Source organism: Eumetopias jubatus, unplaced genomic scaffold, assembly GCF_037043125.1.
Source record: "Eumetopias jubatus isolate StellerSeaLion01/CBP00866 unplaced genomic scaffold, mEumJub1_p1.0 scaffold_11, whole genome shotgun sequence".
Classification (NCBI taxonomy): Eukaryota; Metazoa; Chordata; class Mammalia; order Carnivora; family Otariidae; genus Eumetopias; species Eumetopias jubatus.
The window spans coordinates 64,172,295-64,181,899 of record NW_028274817.1 but is presented as its reverse complement, the minus strand read 5'-3'; the positions used below and the strand labels follow the sequence as shown (position 1 = coordinate 64,181,899).

The 9,605-nt window shown below is 39.3% G+C and overlaps 1 pseudogene; it reads left to right on the top strand.

Moving 5' to 3' along the window:
• The first annotated feature begins 6,884 nt into the window (after positions 1-6,884).
• On the top strand, positions 6,885-7,545 carry LOC114207439 (protein lin-28 homolog A pseudogene; annotated as a pseudogene).
• Positions 7,546-9,605: the final 2,060 nt, after the last annotated feature.

The window sequence follows — 9,605 nt, the reverse complement described above, 5'->3', positions numbered from 1 at the left end:
TAAAGAATCATGGGAAAAAACCATGAATTCTATGTGCAGTATTCCCCTAGCCCTGGGGTTCTGCCGTTCTCATTGATCGGTAAACTTGGTCTTGGTGGGCTGTTCTTGCTGATCTTCTGGGGGAGGGGACTGTTGCCATGGTTCCCAAATGTCTTTGCCGGAGGTGGAATTGCCCCACCCTTGCCGGGTCCAGGCAAAGTAATCTGCTCAGGTTTGCTCTCGGGAGCTTTTTTCCCTGCAAGCTTTCCATACAGCTTTGGAGGACGAGAGTGAAAATGGTGGCCTCCCAATCTCTGCCCTGGAGGAGCCGAGAACTTGGAGCCCCACTCCTCAGTGAGCCCCAGAGAAAAGCAGTCAGTCACCCCCATCTCCCTGGTCTCCGGCTGCACTTGGTGCTCACTCCGCCCATGACTGAGCTTTTCTATCTCTGGCACCTGACCCAGTGCGGAGTCTCCAAACCCAGCAGATCCCTGAGGTGTGCCTCCGCGCCATTCCTTCCGGGGGAGGAAGGGGAGTCTACCCGGATCTGCACTAGTTGGGTCCCTGCTGGAGGAGCAGTGGCCAGACTGTGCCGCGGATCACAGTTTATGGCAACCCCGAGCTGAGAGCCTACTTCTGGGCTCTGTCTCTGCAGCCTGCTTCCCCGGTCCCATCCCTGGGAGCTCTGCCAAACTCAGGCACCTCCAATCTTTCTGTGACCCCGAGGGTCCTGAGACCTTACTGTCCCAGAGAGGGTTCCACCCCCGCTTAGCCACTGGACTGACTTCCCTCAGCGGAGCCGACTTCTAAAAGTTCCGATTTTGTGCTCTGCTGCTCTATCACTTGCCAGAAGGAGCCGATGGAGGCCCCCTCCCCCACTGTCTATCCTCCCGAATATCGCCTTGGAGTCACTTCTCCGCATGTCCTACCTTCCAGAAAGTGGTCGCTTTTCTGTTTAGAGTTGTTGCTCTTCTTTTCTTTGATCTCCTATTGAGTTTGTAGGTGTTCAGAATGGTTTGATCACTTTCCAGCTGAATTCCTGGGACCAGACAAAATCCAGGTCTCCTACACCTCCGCCATCTTGCTCCCCACACCATTCAGCCATGTATCATGTTTTTGCAGTCTTTACATCTAGGATATTACCATATGTATGATAGGTACTTGCTAAATGTCTATTGATAAAAAATATGAACTTACTGATGTATACAGTTTTCAAACAAACGTGTATATCAAGAAATATATGAAAGAAAGGCAAAAACTTTATTTTGATTAGTTGTTCACCTAGAAAATGGATGATTATTTACTTAGAAGCAAGTTGATATTCTAGGAATTGGGTTCTCATGTAGTTTAGGTTCCAAAATTTGTATGTAGTAAAAATTAATCTGGAAAATCTCTAAAACTGAATATAAAATTTAACATAACTGATTGAGTACATAATATATAAAAAATTCTTATACACACAAAATTTTCCAAAGGGAAGCATGAAAGAAAAGTTTTTGCAGATGTCTGGGCAGTCAGATTTATCTGTCTTGAAGATATATATCAAATTTCCAATTGAATGGAGGCTAGGAAGAGACATTCAAGGGATTTCTACTCCCCATTAAAGTTTTAATGTATACTCCATTCTGCCATAATATTAAACTTTTATAGCTTTATACATATTACTATGAGAATTTAATGTAATAATGAATCACTTTTTCTGTATCTTCTATAGGCAAGGGTCAAATAAGTCAGGGGACTCCACTGCCCTTTGTTTTATAATTATGTTTTTATACGATATGAAGTGAAACTGGAAATACATGACCATTCTCTCACTCAATTAAATAGTTTCAGAGTTGCTGTAGTTCCATGCTTTAGTCATTCTGGTATAGAACTGGAGCAGAGAGGTTTTGATCCAGTAAAGAAGTGTTTGATGAGGGCTTTCCAGTTGGTTGCTGCTCTCAGATCACAAAATACTACAGTGTAACAGTAAAACCAAGATATTTATGTCTGAAATTTAATCTCAGTTTGCTCTGGGTTTTAGGAGGACTATTATCAACCATTTTAATATGGTCACAAAATGCACTAATCCATGCTTTACATAAGCTCCCTTGTAGTTTTGAAATCAGGAATTGTGAGTCCTTCAACTTTGTTCTCCTTTTTCAAGATTATTTTGGCTACTCTGGGCCTCTTAAATTTCCACATAAATTTCATGATCAGCTTATCAATTTCTGCAGAAAAAAATCTGTTTTTTTTTTAAATAGAAACTATGTTGAAACTATAAATCGATTTGGGGAGTTTTCCATCTTAACAATGTTAAGTTGCATGATCCATGTATGTGGGATGACTTTTTATTCATTAGGTCTTCCTTAATTTCTTTCAACAATGTTATGTTGTTTTTAATGTACAAGTCTTGCATTTGTTTTGTTAAATTTACTTCTGGATATTTTATTTTTTCCTGCTGCTGCAAGTGAAATTGTTTCCTTAATTTCATTTTAGAAATTTTCATGGCTAGTGTATAAAAATGCAAATTAATTTTTTAGATTGATCTTGTATCTTCCAACCTTGTGAACTCATTTATTTCTACTATTTTTATTGGATTCCTTAGGAATTTTTAAATATAAGATCATGTTATTTGCAAATAGTAGAAATAGTTTCACTTCTTCCTTTCCAATATTGATGCCTTTATTTCTTTTTCTTGCCTAATTTTCCTGTTTAGAATCTCCAGTAAAATGTTGAATAGAGGAGACATCTTGTATTTTGCCTGGTGTTAAAGAGAAAACATTTAGTCTTCCATCATTAAGTATGATGTTAGCTGTGAATATTTCACAGATGCTTTTTATCAAGTTGAAGGACTTCCCCTGTATTTTTGAGTTTGTTGAATGTTTTATCATGAAGAGGTGTTACCGTTTTTTTTTTTAGATTTTATTTATTTATTTGACAGAGAGAGACACAGCGAGAGAGGGAACACAAGCAGGGGGAGAGGGAGAGAGAGAAGCAGGCTTCCCGCCAAGCAGGGAGCCAGGTGTGGGGCTCGATCCCAGGACCCTGGGATCATGACCTGAGCCAAAGTGAGATGCTTAACGACTGAGCCACCCAGGTGCCCCGAAGAGGTGTTATACTTTGTCAAATGTTTTTTTCTTTATCTATTGAGATGATTATGTAATTTTTGTCCTTTTTTTCTATTAATATCGTATATTATACTGATTGATTTTCAGATTTTAAAACATTCCTGCTTCTTGGGATAAATCCTAAATGGTCACAGTATATAATCATTTTTATATGTTGTTGGATTAGTTTTGCTGGTATTTTGTTGAGGATTTTTGCATTTATATTGAAAAGGGATCTTGGTCTGTAGTTTTCTTGTGATGTCTTTGTGTAGTTTGTGTATAAGTGTAATATTGGCCTTATAAAATAAGTTGGAAAGTGTTCTATCCTCTATAATTTTTTAGGAGATTTTGTGAAGAATTGGTGTTCTTCTTTAAATGTTTGGCATAATTAACCAGTGACTCTATCTGGTACTTGGTTTTACTTTGTGAAAAGGTTTTTTGATTACCAATTCAGTCTCTTAACCTGTTATGGATATATTCAGACATTTTATTTCTTCTTGAGTCTCTTTTTTTAAGATTTTATTTATTTATTTGACAGAGAGAGATACAGTGAGAGAGGGAACACAAGCAGGGGGAGTGGGAGAGGGAGAAGCAGGCTTCCTGCTAAGCAGAGATCCCAATGCGGGGCTCGATCCCAGGATCCTAGGATCATGACCTGAGTTGAAGGCAGACGCTTAACGACTGAGCCACCCAGGCACCCGGAGTCTGTTTCAATAGTTTCTTTTTCTAGGAATTTGTCTGTATCATCTATATTTCCTAACAGTTGGCACACATTTTTATAGTATTTTTTAAAGATTTTATTTATTTATTTGAGATAGAGAATGAGATAGAGCATGAGAGGAGGGAGGGTCAGAGGGAGAAGCAGATGCCCCACTGAGCAGGGAGCCCGACGCGAGACTTGATCCCGGGACTCCAGGATCATGACCCGAGCCGAAGGCAGTCGCTCAACCAACTGAGCCACCCAGGCGCCCTATAGTATTTTTATAATTCTTTTTATTTATGTAAGGTTGATAGTAATGCCCCATCTTTCATCCAGAGTTTAGTAATTTGAATCTTCTCTTTCTCTTTTCTTATTCAGTCTGGTAATATTGAATGAAATTGATGAGAGGAGACATCTTGTATATTTTGCCTGATGTTGGAGAGAAAACATTTAGTCTTCCATCATTAAGTATGATGTTAGCTGTGAATATTTCATAGATGTTTTTTATCAAGTTGAAGAACTTCCCCTGTATTTTTGAGATTACCAATTTTGTTGATCTTTTAAAAGACTTAGCTTTTGGATTTGTTGAATTTCTTATTGTTTTTCTGTTCTCTGTTTCATTAATTTCTGCTCTAATTGTTATTATTTTCTTCCTTTTGCCTGCTTTGAGTTTAATTTGTGTTCCTTTATCTTTAGTTTCTTAAGGTAAAAGTAGAAAGTTGGGTTATTAATTTGAGATCTGTCTTCTTTTTAAATATAGGTCTTCACAACCAGAAATTTCCTTCTGAGGATTGGTTTTGCTGCATACCATAAGTTTTGTTATGTCTTCCTTTTCATTCATCTCAAAGTATTTTCTAATTCCCCTTGTGATTTTTTTTCCCTCTGGCTGGTTATTTGAGAGCGTGTTGTTTAATTTCCACATATTTGTGATTTTTCCCAATTTTATTTTGTTATTGATTCTAATTTTATTCTATTATGGTTGGAAAAGATACTTTGTAGAGTTTTAATCATTTTAAATTTATTGATGGTTATTGTATGGCCTACCATATAGTCTATTCTAAAGAATGCTCTATGTTCACTTGAAAAATATTTTTTTTTCTGTAGTTGGATGCAGTGTTCTGGATGCCTGTTATGTCTAGTTGGTTTATAGTCTCACGTGGTATTTTTTCTAAAGATTCTATTTATTTATTTGAGAGAGAAACAGAGACAGCACAAGCAGTGGGGAGGGGCAGAGGGAGAGGGACGAGCAGACTCCTTGCTGAGCAGGGAGCCCAATATAAGTCAGACACTTAACAAACTGAGCCACCCAGGTGCCCCTTGTGTGGCATTTTTTTAATTGCAGTTTTTAAAAATGTTTCTCTTTTACTTGAAAAACCAATAAACAAGTTGTTAAAACTTAAGAAAGGCAGGAAACTACTAACCAAACCAGCATATAAAATAAAAATGAAAAAAAAATTCAACTTGTAGTCATATATCAAAATACTTTATCCTTTTAAATTTAGTTCCTGTGGAAAACACTTTTTACTTCTTTAGTTGATTAATTAATCATATTTGGTGGACATAGTTAAATTGACACCATATACATTTAATGAAACTTAAAGGAAAAATATGTTAAACTGGAAAACAGAAGACATGTACTCTAGATTTGGTTCTGTCATTAACTTGCCATATGGCCTCCATAGAGAATCTGACCTCTCTACTGGTCTCTATCTGTAAATATGGAATATTCCAGCTCCACTTTTCTTTAAATATGTCAGAAAAAGCATGGGGTTTGAGAGAAAGACTTGTGTTTGTCTTAGAATTTCACCAATTTCTCCTAAGTGACCTTCATCTCAGTAAAACGTGGTTAGTGGATTTATAAAATGGGCAGAATAATATATACCTTGCCAAACATTTGTTTGGATTAAATGAGATTTTATAGGTAAAGGAGCTAGCACAGAGTGTGGCCAATAACAGGTACTAACTAAGTGTTAGTTCCTTTTTCTCTTCTTTATGAGGAATCAATAAAAAGACTCAGTGGTAGTAGTAGTACTAATGATGGTTGCTATGCAGTGTCCATGTCTACACTCATTTAAATGATAAGCAACCTGAGATCTTTCACATCGGATAAGGAGGAAAAACATTCTCACATAATTCTGCTAAGTTTTAGAGGCTGCTAAGTTTTAGACAGCTATGAGTTAATAATGGAAATTTCCTGGAAGAAAAATATGAAAGAAAATATTAAGTTTATGTCCCTTTTAATCTATTCTTTGTGCAAAAGCTTTATCTCTTTGGAGAGTTAGGCAGCTTTTAGAGCAATAATAACACTCTAACTTATATCTGGGCTTGCCATTTTGATTTTCATTGTCTCATTTGATTCTAACTCAGTGTCTGACATATAATAGGAATTTAACAAATGTCTATCGAATAACTAAATTATTATTTGCAATATTTTACAAAGGTAAGCAGCATAGATATCACCATCATAATTTTTCCTATTAAGAAACAGCTTCAGAGGAGAGGCCATTTAACTTACCCCAGGTCACAGGGCAAGTTAAAAACTAAATCTGAAATCTAAGTATCCTGACTACTCCTGTGCTCCTCATTTTACCTCACCATGTGGCTTGATTAAAGCTTCTTAGCTCTTGCCTGTCTATCCATTCTTCATCTGTAAAATAATGTCTTTATTGTTTTAAAAAGGTTTTAACAAAGTTATTAAATTAGTATATAAGGAGCATTTATGATCTAATTTTCTTCCCTTAAGGAAAGACAATGCGGAGAAAGGCTTCTCATTGCAAGTTACTGACGGTTAATTATCTGTGAGTGTTTTGTTGTTTAGGTTTCTGACAGGCAAGCAAAAGACAGAGAGCCTAGAAAGAGAGTATACCTGGAGAGAAGGTGGAGAGTATTGAAAAGCTGCCGGGACCACCAATTTCCAATACCATCATGGTATTTTCTATGCCAGAAATAGTATTTTCTGCATTTTACTTTAGCATAATTCTTTAAAAAGTATTGGAACAGGTGCTGGGGGAAGATGTAGCAGCCTCTTCTTCAAGCCACCCCTTTGCCTCCAGACTTCTCTGGGGCCAGCAGCCACCTGACAAGGTGCATTTGGGCCACGAGTTCAGCCAACTACCATGGGCTCTGTGTCAGATCAGCAGTTTGCAGGTGGCTGCTCCAAGGCGCCTGAGGAGGCACCTGATGCTGCCCGGCAGTAGAGGAGCCACAGCTGCTACAGGGTTCCCATTTCTGTAAGTGGTTAAATGTGTGCATGGGGTTCAGCTTCCTGTCCATGACAACACACACTGGGGTCATGCTTAACCCCCTGTCCATGTCTGTGCACCAGACCAAGCTGCACATGGAGGGCTTCCAGAGCCTGAAGGAGGGTGAAGAAGTGGACTTTAACTTTAAGAATTCTGGTAAGTGCCTGGAAGCTATCTGAGCTACTGGCCCTGCTGGGGTGTTCTGTACTGGGAGTGAGAGGTGACCCAAAGGGAAGAACATGCAGAAGCACAGATCAAACGGAGACAGGTACTATAACTGTGGAGGTCTAGACCACCATACCAAGGAGTGCAAGCTGCCACCCCAGCCCAAGACGTGCCACTTCTGCCAGGGCATCAGCCATATGGTGGCCTTGTGTCCACTTAAGGCCCAGCAGGCCTCCAGCTCACAGGAAAGCCAGTCTACTTTTGGGAAGAGGAAGAAGAGGAGATCCATAGCCCTGCCGTGCTCCCAGAGGCCCAGAATTGGGCTGCAGTGGGTGGGGGCTATCATCATTTTGTGATCAGGAAGTTTTGAGGAGCAGGCATCAATCACAGAGTGGAGAAAAGTGGGGACAGAGTCGGGGGAGGGCAGCTGGCACTGCCATGTATCTCAGGCTGGAATCCACAGCATTACCCTCTCTTCCCTCTTGGTAGGGTAGGGGGGAAGGGGGGAGGCAAATGAACTCCAACCATGCTCTATCCAAACACACGTGAAGGTTTTGGGGAAAAACCCCTCCTTGTGTGCTATATCTGAGTCTCTGCTCCCAGAATCTCCAGCTTTTGAAAGTGACCTGGATAGGGAAGTTGTTTTCCTTTCAAAAAAAGATATAAATAATAATTGTTCCTACGCCAGAGGGTAAAGATTAAGCATGAGACCAAATTGACGGACCCAACTCACGAATCATTACATTCTGTGGGAGGGAATCTCTCAGGGGTAAGGCAGAGTTTCCCCACATTTTGCTTCATAACCCACTCTTAGGGTGCTGAGAACTGTGCCAAGCAACAGGTTGTGACAGAAGGCAAAGGGGTTGTTGGGGGACAGTTGCAGACCTGCTGCTGTTAAGCTTACTCCCACCCCGTTCTGGGCCGATAGAATTTTATTTGATCCCTTTGATAACTGCACCTTGGGATCCACTTTCTCTAGGATGCCAAGTGCACTAGCTGCATGTGAATGATGTATACTGTGCATTTTAACTTTTTTTCATAATATAAATATTCAGGTTTTGTAATTTTGTGTATTTTAATTTTAAGGCCCTCAATCCTGTGCTATGTTCTTAGGTACATGAGCAATCTCAGGGATAAATTGACAGCAATTCCAGGTGTGCATAGCAGGGACACTTTTTTTTTTATCACCAGGGAGACAACTATTTGGAGTACATAGACTATTGATTTACTCATTTTAGCTAAAGAGCTGGCTTTTTAAAAAATTTTATTATGTTATATTAGTCACCATAAAATACAGCATTAGTTTTTGATGTAGTGATCCATGATTCATTGTTTTCATATAACACCCAGTGCTCCATGCAGTATGTGCCCTCTTTAATACCCATCACCGGGCTAACCCATTCCCCACCCCCCCATCCCTCTAAAACCCTCAGTTTGTTTCTCAGAGTCCATAGTCTATCATGGTTCATTTCACCCTCCGATTTCCGCCCCCCTTCATTTTTCCCTGACTTCTCCTAATGTCCTCCATGCTATTCCTTATGTTCCACAAATAAGTGAAACTATATGATAATTGTCTTTCTCTGTTTGACTTATTTCACTTAGCATAATCTCCTCCAGTCCCATCCACGTTGATGTAAAAGTTGGGTATTCATTTTTTCTGATGGCTGAGTAATATTCAATTGTATATATGGACCACATCTTCTTTATCCATTCATCTGTTGAAGGGCATGTCGGCTCTTTCCACAGTTTGGCTATTGCAGACATTGCTGCTATTAACTTTGGGGTGCATATGGCCCTTCTTTTCACTACATCTGTGTCTTTGGGGTAAATACTCAGTAATGCAATTGTTGGGTCATAGGGTAGCTCTATTTTAATTTTTTGAGGAACATCCACACTGTTTTCCAAAGTGGCTGTATCAACTTGCATTCCCACCAACATTGTAAGAGGGTTCCCCTTTCTCCACAACGTCTCCAACATTTGTTGTTTCTTGCTTTGTCAAATTTTGTCATTCTAACCGGTGTCAGGTGGTATCTAAATGTGGTTTTGACTTTAATTTCCCTGATGGCTAATGATGATGAACATTTTTTCATGTGTCTGTTAGCCATTTGTATGTCTTCTTTGGAGAAGTGTCTGTCCATGTCTTCTGCCCAGTTTTTGACTTGATTATTTGTTTTTTGGTTGTTGAGTTTGAGAAGTTCTTTATAGATCTTGGATATCAGCGCTTTGTCTGTAGTGTCATTTGCAAATATCTTCTCTCATTCTGTGGGTTGCCTCTTTGTTTTGTTGACTGTTTCCTTTGCTGTGCAAAAGCTTTTTATCTTGATGGAGTCCCAAAAGTTCATTTTTGCTTTTGTTTCACTAGCCTTTGGAGGTGTATCCTGAAAGAAGTTGCTGTGACTGATGTCAAAGAAGTTGTTGCCTATGTTCTCC